This window comes from Rhinolophus sinicus, chromosome 1, assembly GCF_057876585.1.
Source record: "Rhinolophus sinicus isolate RSI-liver-muscle chromosome 1, RSI-T2T, whole genome shotgun sequence".
NCBI lineage: Eukaryota > Metazoa > Chordata > Mammalia > Chiroptera > Rhinolophidae > Rhinolophus > Rhinolophus sinicus.
Window position 1 is genome coordinate 189,603,792 of NC_142501.1, and position 16,075 is coordinate 189,619,866.

The window sequence follows — 16,075 nt, forward strand, 5'->3', positions numbered from 1 at the left end:
CTGCCCCTGAATCCTGTTAAAACTAAAATAATTATATGAGTACACACACACACATACACACATACATATACATGTATATCTTTTCAATAATAGAAGTGGGAGGGTGACACTAACAGCATTTTGGAAGCTAGAAAGCCGGTGGATGAGTGGCCATTGACTCAGTGGACCTGAGAAAGCTGAACTAGAAGCTGGAAGTGAGACAGATGAGTACCCACAATTCACACACAGTGTCCTCAAAAGGCTCCAGGCTTGGTGGCAGCAGGTGCCTCAGGCAGAGGGGGGTACTGAAAGGTAGGAGGGGTTGAACTGTGTTTAAGGAGCAGTTGACACACCCCCTCCTGTCCCCTACTGCGAGCATCTGGGGGACAGCACTTCCTCCACCTCAGCAGAAGCCTAAAAGTTGATCCTGGGGTGAGGGCAAAACCAGAGGGTCTCTGGATTAGAGGAAACACCAGGCAATATTGGGGGTGGGCTACTATATACAGATAGGAGGATGAAGTAAACACGCATGTAGCATACTGAGATTCCTCTAGTTTACTTCTTACCGTCATCTCCCAAACACACACTGACAACCAGGCCCTCACTCTCCAGGCAAGAGTTTGGGGGAGTTTTCTTAGGGGACCTGACCAATCCATGAAGAAATCCTGAAAGATACTGATATGGGAAGTTTCCTAACAACTGGCTCAGCCAGGTCATTCCAGTGAAAGTCACCATCAAGGAGTATCCCCCACCCCCCAAGTTCATGTTTAGAACTTCACTTTTCAGTACCCTACTCTCGCATATGAGCAGAAAACCAAGTTTACCATGTTTCCCCGAAAATAAGACCTAACCAGAAAATAAGCCCTAGCATGATTTTTCAGGAGGACATCTCCTGAACATAAGACTTTTGGAGAAAAATTAATATAAGATCCGGTCTTATTTTTGGGGAAACATGGTACCAACTCGCTGAGGACCACAAGCATCCTGGAGGGATCAAGAACTATACAGGAAAAAGAAACTTTCAAAAATTATTAAAAGCTCATAGAAATACGAGAAATACAAAGTATCATGAAGCAAGATGATGATGCTGTTAAAAAAAAGGCATTCAGATAGCAAAAGAGACCTCTTATAAATTAAAAAACATGACAGTGTAAATAAGGATCTCGACTGAAAGACTCTAAGTTAATATTGAAGAACTTAGAGTGAAAAGACAAAGAAATAAATAACAGGAAAGAAAAGCAGATAAACAATCCAGGAATGTCAAGGAGATCTAGAAAGTAAAACAAAACCAAACACCTATGAGAGAGGAAAACACTAACAAAATAATTCAAGAAAATTCCCCAAAACTAGAAGATTGAGTTTCTAGATTTAAAGGGCAAACTGAGTGCCCAGTACCATGGATTTAAAAAAAAAAAAAAAAAAAAAAATGTACTGAGGTATATCACTGTGAAATTTTACAACACTAGGATAAAGAATATTTAACCAACTTCTAGAGAAGAAAACAGTTATATGTAAAGGACTGGGAATTGGAATGGTGATAGACTTTTCAATAGCCAGAGGAAAAAATGAAGCAATGACACCAAAATTCTGAAGAAAAAAAAAAGTTTTGAGTGAAAATGATTTCCAAAATAGACCTTTCTATATGATCACTCTAACCAATCAAGTGGGGAGGTAGAATACAGACATTTTTAGACAGGCAGGTATGTACTTAAATCATTTTTATCTCCATATAACTTTTTCTTAAAAAAGCCTGTGGAGGATATGGTCCATGAAAATTAGGGATGAAAACAAGCAAAAGGAAGACATGAGGTCTAAGAAACAGGGGCTCCAACACACGAGAGAAGTGAAGGGACTCTTCAGATGGTGTTGACAGGAGATCTCAGTGTTGACAGGAGACCTCAGTGTAACCTGGCAGAGGAGACAACAGTCTAGATAAGCAGGTCAGAAGTGTCTGAGAGAGATTTCTATAAAAGCGTGAATTTGATGTAACACCTGATATGAAACTGACAGAATCATGGAACATATTGAGACACTATTTAGACAACTGGCAAATATCTAAGTATTGAATGAATGGTAATTACATAAAATACACACACAAGAAAAACAAACGGACAAAAATAAATAAACAAGTAGAAAGAAAATTATTAACTCCAGGAATAAGCTGTGGTGGTAAGAAAAAAGTAGTTTCATATATGCCCCATGTCTGAGTAGCATAGATAGTCATAATAATGTAAATCCGGAATATTTTTCTAATCAAAACTGAGCTGTAACTGTATTGTGATGATGGGAATTGATTGTGCGTGGTGTGGATGAGGAGAATAAAGTACAAAGTCCTCATTTTCCATAGGGGAAAGTCACCATACAATGCCCAAAGTGAAAAACTCGGTGGCAATGCTTACGGCCACTAAGGTATAGGAGGGAAGTACAAAGGCAGAGCTGAAAGTGGTTTCTTTGGGGAAGAGGAAATGAGGAACTGGGGAGCTGGGACCTGTTGTTTTTCATAAGAAACATCGTAGAACCAGCAGGTCCTTTAATCTGTTTCCTACCACATAACTTTGATGAAAAATTTTAAAAGTAATTTAAAATGTAATAATGTACGGAGAGCTAACATGTGACTGCTTTTCAAAATAACAACTATACGATTTTGTGAAATAATACTTTGGGTGTTCACTTTCCTTTGTTATATTATAAATTGAGATGCTCAGATTAAATAATTTCTAAGGTCTGTTGACCTCTACATGTGTTTTTTGCATTTCTTTGTACCACTGTCTGGACTTGTGAACACAAACACACAGAGAGCTGATAATCAACAGTGGAACTCCCCTGATTATTCTGATCATTAAAAATTAGTATGCATTATCCACATGTCTACAAAGACACAATCCGATCCTACCGAATGAAGGAGAACAAGGCGGCACAACCGTGTACGCATTTGGAGAGAAACACCTGAGGCTGCATTTCTGTCTTCCTCTGGCCATGTGAGAGGAGACCCAGGAAGAGACGAAAGTTCCCTGCTGTTTAGACTCTGGCCTGTGACGCAAGGTGATGCTGACCGAAAAGTTAATATTTATCCACCTTAGTGAGTTAAGCTTGGCTGGAGAATTTGGTGGGGGGGGGAAGGAAGGAAAGTGCTACAAACCCTGGTAGGGATTTGAGTTAAGTCAATGTTAATCTTAGTAGCATAGCCAAGCCACTTGCCTCCTCTCTAGCACATGCCAAGGAAGGGCATGGCTAGTCCTTTAACAATATCTACACTAAAACAGAGAGGGGCAGGTATGGAGCTTTGAATAAAAGAGAAAAATGAAGATTGTCCAGTTCAAACTTCCCTTTACCTCCTGGCTTTGTGACTATAGGTGAATCACAATCTCTGGGCCCTGAGTTTTTTGTCCATAAATTGAAAATAATAATACCTATTCCATGTGGGTTAGGAGAATTATGTGTGTTAACACCTGTCGAGCACGGAAAATGGTGCCTTGATATAACTTCTCTAAAAATAGATGCAAAGAACATGATTGATTTGCAGAGACCTTGAATCTCTCTTTCCCTCTCTCTCTCAGATAGGTAACCTGATCTTCAGAGTAACAGACGATCTAAGAGGAGAGGATTTCTCATGACAAATTTGGTAAAGTCAATCTCAAAAAGTCAAGGAATATATTGTTCATTTACCATAGCAATCCTGTTTGGTAAAATCTCAGGTTATATTCATTTGCACTAACATTTTGAATCTGACTCTAAAAGTTTCCTTTGGTTGCCAGATGTATTTGGCACTCGGATGCATGAGTATTTTATCAAGTCTTATTCTAGTGCCAAGTCATGTAGTCCAATGACTGATTTAGGAACACTCCTTCTTCTTATCCCAGGTCTTCAACAATATTTGGCACAGAGAAGGTGCCCAATAAATGTTTTGTTGAATTAAAACTGGAAAAATACATTGGGTATGCTTTTTATAGTTTTAAGTTAAATAATCACATCACACAGTCACCCACAATTATCTCATTTAAGAATGTAATCTTATTTTTCTGATTCATTTTTCTGCGTATACTAAAACCTTTATAGGTTAAACCACTATGTTAAATGAAAGGTTACCATATCACAAAATAATATGTGTAATTTACATTTAAAAAAAGTTAATAAAGACTGTCATCCTAGGGAAGTGGTACTCTTTAGTGGTGAGCTATTTTTTTTTCTCCTAAAAATTCCCAGAAATATTAACCCCTTATCAGATATATTGTTTGCAAATGTTTTCTCCCATTCCATAGGTTGCCTCTGCACTCTGTTGGTTACTTCTTTTGCTATGCAGAAGCTTTCGCTCTTGATGTAGTCTCACTTGTCTATTTTTGTTTTTGTGCTTGTGCTTTTGGTATCACACACAAGAAATCACTGCCAAGAAGAGTGTCACGAAGGTTTTCGGTTGTTTTCTTCTTGGAGTTTTATAGTTTCAGGTCTTATGAGTATGTTTACATCTTTAGTCCTTGTGAGTTCATTTTTGTGCATGGTGTAAGATAAGGGTCATCCAATTTCATTCTTTTGTATGTGGGTATTCAGTTTTCTTGTTGAAGAGACTGTCCTTTCCCTATCGTTTATTCTTGGCAGTATGAGTTTATTTGTAGGCTTTCTATTCTGTTCCACTGGTCAATATGCCTATTTATATCAGTACCATACTATTTTAATTACTGTAGCCTTGCAAAATATTTTGAAGTCAGAAAGTGTAATACCAGATTGCTTTATCTAGGGTTTCTGGGCAGGACTTCCCACACGTTCTCAGGAATTTTTTTTTGCTTTCCCGTTCCTGAATCCTGAGAAAAGTTGGTTGGGAAATCAGGAAACTTGGCTCCTTGAACCCAGTAATACCGACAATGGGAAATAAATGTACAACTCACAATGTATCTCTTAGACGTTTTCCCTATTTATCGCTAGGGTTTCTGGGCGGGAATTCCCGCCCATTCTCAGGAATTTTTTTCATTTTTCTGTTCCCGAATCCTGAGAAAAGTTGGTTGGGAAATCAGGAAAATCGGCTCCTTGAACCCAGGTGGTTCATAGTATCGGCCGTTACTTTGTGGAAACGATTCATCTTGGAGAACAGAAAACAGTTTGTATCTTGGGATCCAGGAATGGGAAAGCGAGAAAAATTCCTGAGAATGGGCGGGAATTACTGCCCGGAAACCCTAGTTTTAACTATCTTGGGCCTTGTGTAGCTCCATATAAATTTTAGGATTCTTTCTTTTTTTTTTTTTTTTTGTCAAAAATGCCACTGGGATTTTGACAGGTATTGCGCTGAATCTGTAGATTGCTTTGGGTAGTATATATAGACATTTTAACAATATTAAGTCTTCCAATCCATGAATATGGAATATGTTTCCACTTATTTCTGTCTTTATTTCTTTCATCTATATTTTGTTGTTTTTGGTGTACAAGTCTTTCACTTCCTTAGTTAAATTTATTTCTCAGTATTTTATCCTGTTTGATGCTACTCTACTGAGATTGTTTTAATTTCCCATTTTGGATAGATTGTTATTAGTAAATAGAAATACAACTGATTTTTGTATGTTGATTTTGTATTCTGCAACTTGATCAAATTCATTTATTTGTTCTAATGTGTGTGTGTGTGTGTGTGTGTGTGTGTGTGTGTAAAATCCTTAGACTTTTCTACATATAAGATTCCATGGATTTTTATAATTATTTCATAAATGGTGCCAGGACAACAGGTTATTAGGAAAAAGTTAGATCCTGAATTATATTAAATGAGAACAAAAAATATTTTGAGGGAAATACAAGTGAATATTCATAGAATTTAGGAATAAGGAAGGCCTTTTCCATTATTAAAGTTCTGAAAGAAACGAAGGATTAATAGACTACATAAATAAACATTTTTCACCTTAAAAGACACCATCAACAAAAATGCAAAAACCAAATGAAACAGTATTTGTGACACAGCTAAGTGGTTACTAATCCTTAACTTTAAAAGAGTTCATAATTCATTAGGATATTTATTAAATACACCAAAAAAAATAATAACAAACAGCATGATCAACCAATTAAGAGGAGAATACAACAATGAACATGAAAAATTATTCAACTAAAGAAATAAATGCAAATAACTGGATGACAGTTTCCCCTAATAAATTGACCTTTTTGTTTTTAACAGCTTCCCTTAAGAAATTGACCTTTTTGTTTTTGTTAACAGCTAGTAGTAAAATGCCTTTAAAATAGCAATAACTTTTGCTCCAAAAATTCCTGTTCTTGAAGTCTAACCAATTTTAAAGGGTGTTCCACTTAGTTGTTTTTAATAGTGTAGATCAATGTAAACAACTTTAGTGTCCAAAAATAAAAATATCTTTAACTATGATATATCCATAAATTGGAAAAGGGTAAAATAACACTTATGAGAAAAAACAAAACAAAACAAAAAACAGGCTATGAGACCAAATGAAAAAAAAAAGAAGGGAATGCATATAAAATGTAGTTTCAATTTTAGCATAATCAAATCACCACATATATAATCAAAAGTAATACACCCAAATGCAAACAAAGGTCATCTTGGGATAGGTAGTAGGATGAGCTTATGAGTTTTGTCCAAATTGGGCCAGATTTTTTTTTTTTTAACCATGAAATGTATTATTGGCAGTCTCTCTCCATAGTCGATTTGTTATCTAAAGATGGCATGTATCATATGATGCTGGACAGGAATATTATTCTAAAGCACATTTTGGAAAGAACTATTGAAAAAAAAGCAAAGCATGTTTATTCTACAGATTCAGGGAATATCCTGGGATACTGGAAGAGTTGTGTTAAATTTTCCCTCCACATTTGTCCTTTGTCAATTTCTTCTTTATCTATTACCTTTTTTTCTTTTTATATCTGTGGCTGAGTTATCTGACATATACAAAAATTATAATTTTAATTTTTGTTGGAAACTATACTCTTGACCAAAAATTGAAGTACCATATTTATTTTTTTCTCTTTAAATGTAGTTTTTTCTGCTATTAATATCAACCCCTGAGTTTTCTCTGTTGCATTTGTTTGCTTATCTTTGACTCTCTTTTGATTGTTTACTTCCTGTGTCACATTATTCTGGGTGAACATCAATTAACTTTATTTCTTTTCTCACCCAACCTTCTGTATCTGATGTTTAATTTATAGAGGTTTAAACTATTTACATTTATGTTATGTGCTGAATCTCTCTTCTGTTGTCTTATTTTACCATTTCCTTTTTCTTTTTTTTTAGAGGAGCAGAGATTTTTATTAAAGCAAAAGTACAGCTCTCTTATGAGGGAGGGTACTCGAAACTGGGATGCCCACCATTTTCTTAATGCCTCCTGGTTATTTCCTTTATTTTCAGACTTTTGTTTTTAATTTTTGCTTCAATTTTCTCTAGCATGTTGCAAGGTATATGGTGTGTTTTAAAAATTCTCCTTGTGAGAAAAAAGAATTCTTTTTATCCTCCTCTTTAAAAAGCATATTTACATAAAGTGGTATGCAGATGAAGTTTTCATGCAAGGACAACAAGTGTCAACTGGAAGCATCTTGGGCAAATAGGGATGGATGGTTACCCATCTCTGGGTAATAGGAATAAGGAGGTGGCAGGTGTGAGGATGAGTAGAAGATTTCACTTTGGTACATTCTGTATTTAAGGTACAAAGGGAGGTGTTCAGTTGGCAGATGAATATATCGGCCAGAAACTTATGAGAGAGATTTGGGCTCAATATAAGGACTTCAGAGTCACCAATAATATAGCCAATAAATAGGACCATGAGATTCATAAGAAAACAGAGACACTAAGTATACAGTAATAAAGAAAGAAAAGACTGAATTCTGAAGAACACTGCTTAATATTAAAAACAGCAAACAAACAAACAAACAAACAAACAAAAGACTACAAAAGAGATTCATAAATGGCAGCCAGAGGAAGTAGGGAAAAGAATAAAGAGGGTTGACTCCATCCTTTGCTATGTCTTTTCACGAGACTTTCAGGATCAAGTGATTTCTGGCCAAGAAACAAAAGCAGAATTGTCCTATTCTGTCATGGATTTGGATGAAAACTGGTAATAAAATCAGATACAACTCAAAAAGGAGACATTGGAGAAGAACCAAGCTGGGTCTATAAAGAATCACACTTTGAGATGGCACCATATTTATATTTTACCAAAGTCCCTAGCATCTTCCCACATCAAGCTGAAAACATCACCATTATCTGGATAGTTGGACAAGTCTTATTGGGAAAATAATTTTTCTCTTTGTTTCTATGCTTCTGTACTAGTAGGTTGGCTCAGTAATGTGACACCTTTTATTTGGAAAAAAAAAAGAGAGAGAGAGAGAGAGAGAGAGAGAGAGAGAGAGAGTGTAGTGTAGTAATGGAAGCAGGTAAAGCATTTCAGAGAATAAGGACTGGCCAATCAGTGTTAAATGACTCAGGGGTACAGTAAGAAAAGGACTGTACATGCCTCTTAGAGATAGCACCAAGGAGGTAATTCACAGTTTTGGTGAAGTGACTCCAGAAGCTAGATTGCTATGAGTTAACCAGCAATAGAAGGTGAGAAAGTGGAAATGCTAAGCATATTAACCCTTAGAAGAACTGTGAATGGAAGCTGAGAGTGAGAAAGGAGGAGGTAGGATTAAAGGGAGGTTTGCTTAAATTGGGCGAGTTTTCAAGTTGTTGGGATATGTTGATAGGAGACAGCTGGAAAAAGGTGAAGCGCTGAAGCCAGGAAAGAGATAGGATATCACTTGGGTGAGGTCTATTAGCAGGCAGGAGAGAACAGTGAAGAATTAATGAAACTTAGGAGACAGGTGAGGAATAAGGTGGACTTGAGCACAGGGTCTTCATTTTATGTGTCTTCCTGTTCTGCAGAGACTAGAAAGCAAAACAAATGTCCCAGATTCTCCTGCAGACTTCGATTCAGACAATCCTATGCAAGATGAGGAATGTGGCAGGAAATGAGGCAGAGGTTGTATTCAGCGACTTCTGCTTTTTCTGCTGGCAGGCCCCATGGGGACCCACTGGGTTTTTCTTTAGCTGTGTCTCAGTGTCCAGGTGCTTTGTGGACGGCAAGAGGCAGAATGAGGGGCATGTTTCTTTTTGTCTATGCAGATCCATTAGGCATGGTGCGACTCCTGGGCCATCACTTGCAGCAGCTCACCAGCTCATCACAGCTAAGGCAGTCTTCCTGGAGTCAAGAGTTCCAAGGATCATTCCCAAATCCCCATCCTTTCTGGTTGTGGAAGAGGAGGCAGTACTCGGGGAGGATTCGTTTCTTGGTGTTATCAAGCTTACTTGCTACTCTAACCTTTCCAATGGTATTGTAAGAATTGAATTCTATGCGTTACATTTCATTTTGTTTGCAATAGCTAAAGTAATTTCCGTTTTCTGCAAGTGAATTCTGACAGAGGGGGACATCTATTCTTGAATCAGGAGAGAAGGAAGAAAGGATGAATGTAGGTATAGATAAATTCTTTTGGTGATCGCAATCTCTTCAAATCCAGAAAATTTTAAACTGGGGTGTGCAGAGACAAAGCGGTTCCTAGACAGAATTCAGAGCATCTGTGAACTTAAATGAGAAAAAGTCACATCTCCTTCTTCACTAACTTCTAATTAAAATTTAGTATTTTCTTCCGTTCTGAATGTAGGCATCAAACTATAGCATCATTAGCAGTTTCTGTGACTTTGCCTTAATAGAAATCACAGATATTTTCATATCTTGGAGTTGTTGTAGACCTCAAAATACTGCTTATGCTCGTAACGATGGTAATTATTAGACTCCTGCTGGACCTTGCTCTATAAAGCATTTATAAACAAGCACATATTACTATACCACAATTTTGAAAAAGTACTCTTTTCCTTTTGTAATCCTACGTATGCTATTTTATGCATTTACAAATATCATTCTGAGAAGGGCTCCATAGGGTTCAGCAGACTGATAAAGCATAGTACCTGTTAAGAAGCCTGTTTTATTGTCTTCTATTTTTCCCTGTAGAGCAGGGTTTCTAAACTTCGGCACTACAGACATTTTTGAATGGATAACTTTCTTGTGGGAGACTATTTTTGCATTGTAGGATGTTCAGCAGCCTTGATCCACGGTCGGCTAGTAGCACCCTTCCTGACTACCTGACAATCAAAGACATTGTCACCTGGGGGTGTCAAAGTGACCCTGGTTGAATACCACTACTCTGAAGTAGTACTAAGAGCAAGGGGTAGAAGGTGACTAGGTCTGAGACCTGATTAGAGGAAAGGGAATTTAAAATGGATGCAATAGAGGATGGCAGAGAGAAGTGACAGAAGAAAAAGGCAGTTGAGCGATGTTGAGGGACCAGCTGACATTAACAATGCTAGAGTAGCCCACGGATAAGAGAAGAAGGTCTCAAATTGTTTCTATTCTGTTCAACATACATTGTGAATAATAGCCAAATGACGGACAGTCTGTCATCAACTTCTTGCAGAAGGGGCTGCTTTACAAATGAGATAAGCGGGAGTTACCTACAATATCCAAAGTGCTGTTTTCCCCACCAATCCCTACGCCAACGTGTCTTAACATACTGGTTGAGAAATACGCTGTCTTCAAGCAGAAACATCATTAGAACATTTAGAACCTAAAAATAACTGTTATTGCCCCTTGTTCTGCTATTGTATGGGGAAAATATATATTCTGAACTTGAACGGATTTGGGGGTTTACTGCCCCAAGAAAATCTGAGCCCAGCAACATGACTATGAAGGACATGGAACAACCCTGTGACTCAGCAATCTGATTCCTAGATATTTACCCAACAGAAATGAAAACATGTATCCACATAAAGATTCGCCCAAGAGTGTTTATAGCAGCTTTACTTATAAGAGCCTCAAATTGGAAACAACCCAAGTCTTCATTAACAGTATAATACGCTGTGGTATAGTCTTACAAGGAAACACTACTGAGCAATAAAAAGGAATGAACTATTGGCATTTGCAACAACATGGATGAACCTCAAAAACATGCTGAGTCAAAGAAGCCTTACACAAAAGAGAGCATACTGACAGACTGTATGATTCATTTGTATGAAGTTCTGAACAGGCTAAATTAATTGATGGTTAAAAAAAAAAATCAGAATAGTGACTGAAACCATGGGGATAACAACAAGAATTGATTGCAAAAGGGCATGGGGATTTTCCTGGGGTGTTAATATTCTTTATATACCTCGATGGGGAGCTGGGTTACTCAGTTGTATGTAGTTGCCAAAACTCACCTAATTATACCCTTAGATTTGTGCATTTCACTGTATGTAAATTATCCCCGAGGAAGGGAAGGGGTGGTGGGGGAAAAGGAGAGGAAGAAGAGAACAGTAAGTAAAAACAACTCACAGTTCACAAAATACATGCTGAAATGTTTGAATGTACTGAAATCTGCAACATACTCTGAGATGCAGTTAAAAAAAAGATGGTTTGATGGAGAGCGAGGTGGTTAGATATGTGATAAAGATACAAAATGTTAATTGTGGATTCTAGATGGTAAGTGTGGTTCACGTGCAATTCTTTCAACTTCTCTGTGGCTTGAAAAAATTTCATACTAAAAAGTGTGAGGGTATGTAGGAATATCTTTTTGCCTTTTTGAAAGATTTCATTAACCTTTGGGCAAAGCTACTGTCAAGCAAAGCATTTCATACGGTTCTTGCCCTATTTTAACAAATGGATCTTAAAATGTCACACATAGCATCTTCATTCTGGTAATAACGACTATCGATCACTACCAGTCTGCCACCACCATCTCTGGCTCACTGGGGCTGTCCTAGGCACTACACTAATTACTTTACACATTATCCTCACCTAGAAATTAACAGCTTTATTTATTAACAAAAAGCTCTAGGCTGAGTCATCTTCAGAACGACCAGATGGCCAGGAACTAGAACAAACAGATGTCTAAGAGGAAGACAATGTTTGTGACAGACGTTGTCACAGATCATGTCTGTTAGCAAAATGCATTATTCAAATAGGTTATGACGGTATAGGACGGTGTTTGTTGTGTGTATGTTTGGGGGTAGTAGCTGAACTGAGAGAAGAAACATTTAAGAAATAAGATACATATTATAAGCCATAAAAAGGAACAGTAACTTTAATCCAGTTTCTACAGAGGGAGAAACCTGGTTCCTGTTCTTTTTTTTCTTAAGCTCGTATCCGATGCCATATGATACTGTCACCTGGCAATGGGGTGTGACAAAGGCTGCCCGGATTTGGCACCTCCAGATCTTGTGGCTTTTCTTTCTCAATAAACCTTTGACAAAAGGTCAGGTGTTTGAAAGGCTGGGTTTTTCCTTGTTTGGGCTAAGTGTTTCTTGCTCAGAAGAATGATTAATGTCTGAGTGTCAATAAATAAATGGTTTCAGTGAAGCTTTTTGGAATATATTTCCTTAAAGGTTGCTTGGTGGCGTGCCTGGGATTGGTTTGGTTTTGTGTGAAACTAGTAAATAAACAGTGTAATTACCGGGCTGCCTAGTCCCCATGGCTCCTGATACCTGCAGAGCCACACATGTGACAAGAGAGCAGGGATAAAATATCTTCACCTAAAACAAGGAGTCAGAGGCTCTGAACTTCCACTTTGACTGATAAAGTGCCAAGTTGGGAAAGTGGCAGAAGCTGGATTTGAACTAAAGCCATCTCAGGAGCACTGTGGCAGCTGTGGCAGCACTAGAAACAATATGAGTTATGTAAATATCTACTGGAAAAGAAACATAAAAATCTAGTAAGCTAACCTTGAACAAAGACCTATCGGTCTCTGATTAACTTTTTTTTGAGGTATGGATAGAGGCCATAAATTCAAACCTGATTCATGAAGCAGCTCTACTAGTACTGGCTGTGCACAGGCGGATGTATCAGAACGAACTAGCTATAGGGGCCCCACGTCAGACAAGTTCAGGGAGATCTTGTCAGTTCCTTCTATTTTTATAGATACCCCCCACCCCTTGCTGTGCTGTTATTAGGGAGAGAATAGTGGTTTTTTGTAAAGCAAGGTCAATCTCTTCTCAGGAAGTAGCTGACTGACTTGCAATTAAGCCTCTTCTGTATGTCATGTCGGAACAGGACTCGATTCACGGTATCCAGATTCCAAAAAGCAAGTAGACTTTGAGACTTAATAGGATTGAGGAGAAAAAGAAATCCTGGCTCCTTCTTTAACATAAATTATACATAATCAGCAAATAAGCAGGCAGTTTTTATTGGTTTGTGATTCATTTGAGACTTAATTCCAATAAAGATGATGTGATGACATTTAAAAGCTTGGCTGAAACTGGGAAAACTGCAGGTGTCTTTGGTGGAGAATATAGAATATAAAATAGCGTGCAAAATAACAATAAAATATTTCCTTCTTGGGTGGGTTTAATGAGCTGCTGATTCAATGTACCCATAGTGTTCTGAACATCTGACTACTTTCCTAGTTTGATGGTATGGGATAAGTGAGTCTTATAGGCAGTGTTTTGGTTTGTTTTATTTTAACGATAGAATGATCCATCAACATAATCTTAGTCATTCGCCCAGGATAAGAAAAAGTTGAGTGAACTGCTTTGTGAGCAGAGAGTGAAGTAAGGATCTGAACTTTAGTTCCCATGTATCTCACAGACTGCTTGCCTCGCACCCCACAGGGAAGAGACCTGATTAAACAGATGTTGGTTCACCTAGGCTTAGGTGCTTTGCTGCTTCCAGGTGAAAGGCTGGTCCTTCTGGCTTAGAAGAAAAATCCAGATACATGCTCCCTCCTCCACTAACCTCTCCGTCTTTAATATATGGCTATCGGGTGGATCAGAGGATACTGTTTGCGGCATTTTTCTTATCCTTTGTTGGTATTTTATAGGGTTACTAATAAAACATCTGCATAAGTAACAAAAATCTTTCCACAGTGCGTACTGGGACTTCGCCATGGACAGTGCTGACGACGGGGACATTTTAGGGTGACTCTTCATGACACAAGACCACCAGACCTTGGATGTAGTGTAGGGAGTGGATGCTCAATGGTGGCACCGATTCTAGAAGAGAAAGTTTTTGCGTCTGGGGTTGTTTTGGGCTGAACTGTGTCCCCCCAAAATTTGCATGTTGAAGATGTAACCCTCAGTACCTCAGAATGTGACTGTATTGGGAGAGAGGACCTTTAAAGAGGTAATTCCGGTAAAGTGAGGCCCTTAGACGGGCCCTGACCCAATCTGACTGGTGTCCTTATCAGAGAGATCAGAACATGCAGACAACACTCAGACCAAGGGGTGACCATGTGAAGAGGCAGCAAGTGGTGGCCATGTGCAGGCCAAGGAGAGGCCTCAGGACAAACCAACTCTGCTGACGGGATCTCAGACTTCTGCTCTCTAGAACTGCAAGACAATACATTTCTGTCACTAAAGCACCCCAGTCCGTGGTATTTTGTTATGGCAGCCCTAGCAGTCTAAAACAGGGGTTTTATTTAAAAAAAAAAAAAAAAAAAAAAAAAAAAAAAAAAAATATATATATATATATATATATATATATATATATATATGAAGAATACTTGAAATTGTTTAAAATAAAAGCCCACTTAGCCTAACTCCTAGCTGTCTGAAGGATGTTCCCAGGAAGTTAGTAACTGTTACCGGAAAAAGAAAAGGGGAATTCTGGGCTCAAACGGTTGGGGAAATGCTGGATTATAGTCAGGTTTCTTTGCTATAGAACTTCTCAGAAGCTTTAAGATGCTGCTGCACATATTATTATTGGGTTGGTGCAAAAGTAACTGCAGTTTAAATGGTTAAAACTAACGGCGCAAACCGCAACCTAGCAGGATGCATATGATCTGGATGTCTTCTTTGACACCGTTCTTGCCCTCACTTTTCATTTCCAAACCATAGCCTGATGACTTCATCCCCGAAATAGTTTTTGAACTAGTTTCCTTCTATCTGAACTCTCACTGAAACCTGGACTCTGCCAACATTGCCTGACAATTTCATTTTCTAAATATTTCCTGCATTAGTTCACGTCTCTCTACCAAGCTGCCATTCAAACATGGACGACATGAGCTACAAAACCTTTCTGACGGGTCTCCCCACACCCGCTGGGTGCTCTGCAATCAGTTCTCCACAACACAGCAGGAGGAATCTTTTGCAAATACAGGTTGGATTATGCCAACTCCCTAATTTTAAAGACGTTTCAGTAGCCTCCCATTGCTCCTACGACGAGAAGACAAAATTTGTTCCATTTCTTCAAACTTCTCTTGAACCATCGTCCTCTCTGGGTTCCATCTTATGGGTCTCCTTTCAGCCTCACATTGCTTGGTTCCTGCCCACCAAAAGCCTTTGCTCACGCTCACCTTCTTCCTGGTTAACTCCCCCTGGATAACTCGTCCCCAGAGACGCCTTCCAGTACTTCCCTTATTGGGTCAAATTCCTCCACTACTGATTCACACTGCACTTGTCACCACTGCCAGTTTACATTTGTGTGATTATTAATATTTGGTTAATACCTGACTCTCCTTCTTCTAGGCTGAAAACGCCGAGTTTGTAGAATGTCTTTTATGAAATACCCAGTTAATGTATTGATTAAGGTTTGGGGAAGACACATCTGAAATACAATGTAAAGAAATTTTACAAAGAAAGAAAATGAGCAGGGTTAAAGGAGAAAGGTCTTGTAGTTATTTGCTGTAACTTCGCAGCTTTTGAAATAAATAACCCATTTGAGAAGCTGAATAAGGAAAGGACATGATATTCTGGAGATGTATGTGGATGTTCAACTTTTTTTTTTTAAACTTTTAATTTTGAAAATTTTCAAACTTTTCAATGACTTGAAAGGCTAGTATAATGAACAGGCACATTTTTAATGTTTTGATTTTGCTCCCCCAAAGTTATTCTTTTCTGCTTTCCTGTGGACAGTAATTCTGATTGTCCCTTTAGGAAGATATAAGGCTACATAATTAGATCACAAATGCCCATACTTCAGGAAGGCTAGACATGCTTACTGGCAAATAATTAACTAAGAGATAGCTAGAACTCAGCCTTAACTAAGGCACTGTGGGAGACAGAAAGATGTTTATGGGACACAGTTAAACAATTTATAACCATTTTAGAAAATAACACTTTCACATGAAATAATAACCAGCAATACAAACAACAGATAGGGGTTGAGTG

The 16,075-nt window shown here is 38.1% G+C and overlaps 1 protein-coding gene and 1 pseudogene across 4 annotated transcripts in view; one reads left to right on the forward strand and one right to left on the reverse strand.

The window, feature by feature from the left end:
* The window catches only part of PGCKA1 (PDCD10 and GCKIII kinases associated 1), an 83,066-nt gene that overhangs the window by 46,027 nt on the left and 20,964 nt on the right, over positions 1–16,075 (reverse strand). The window contains exon 1 of one of the 4 annotated variants that reach the window (XM_019741945.3): positions 2,873–2,992. The exons of the other annotated variants lie outside the window; for them this stretch is intronic. The gene's annotated coding sequence lies outside the window, so the exon portion shown is untranslated. Of the gene's footprint in view, positions 1–2,872; positions 2,993–16,075 lie in introns of those variants that run through there. 4 annotated transcript variants of the gene reach the window in all.
* Positions 7,928–8,083, forward strand: LOC109452758 (large ribosomal subunit protein eL39-like; annotated as a pseudogene).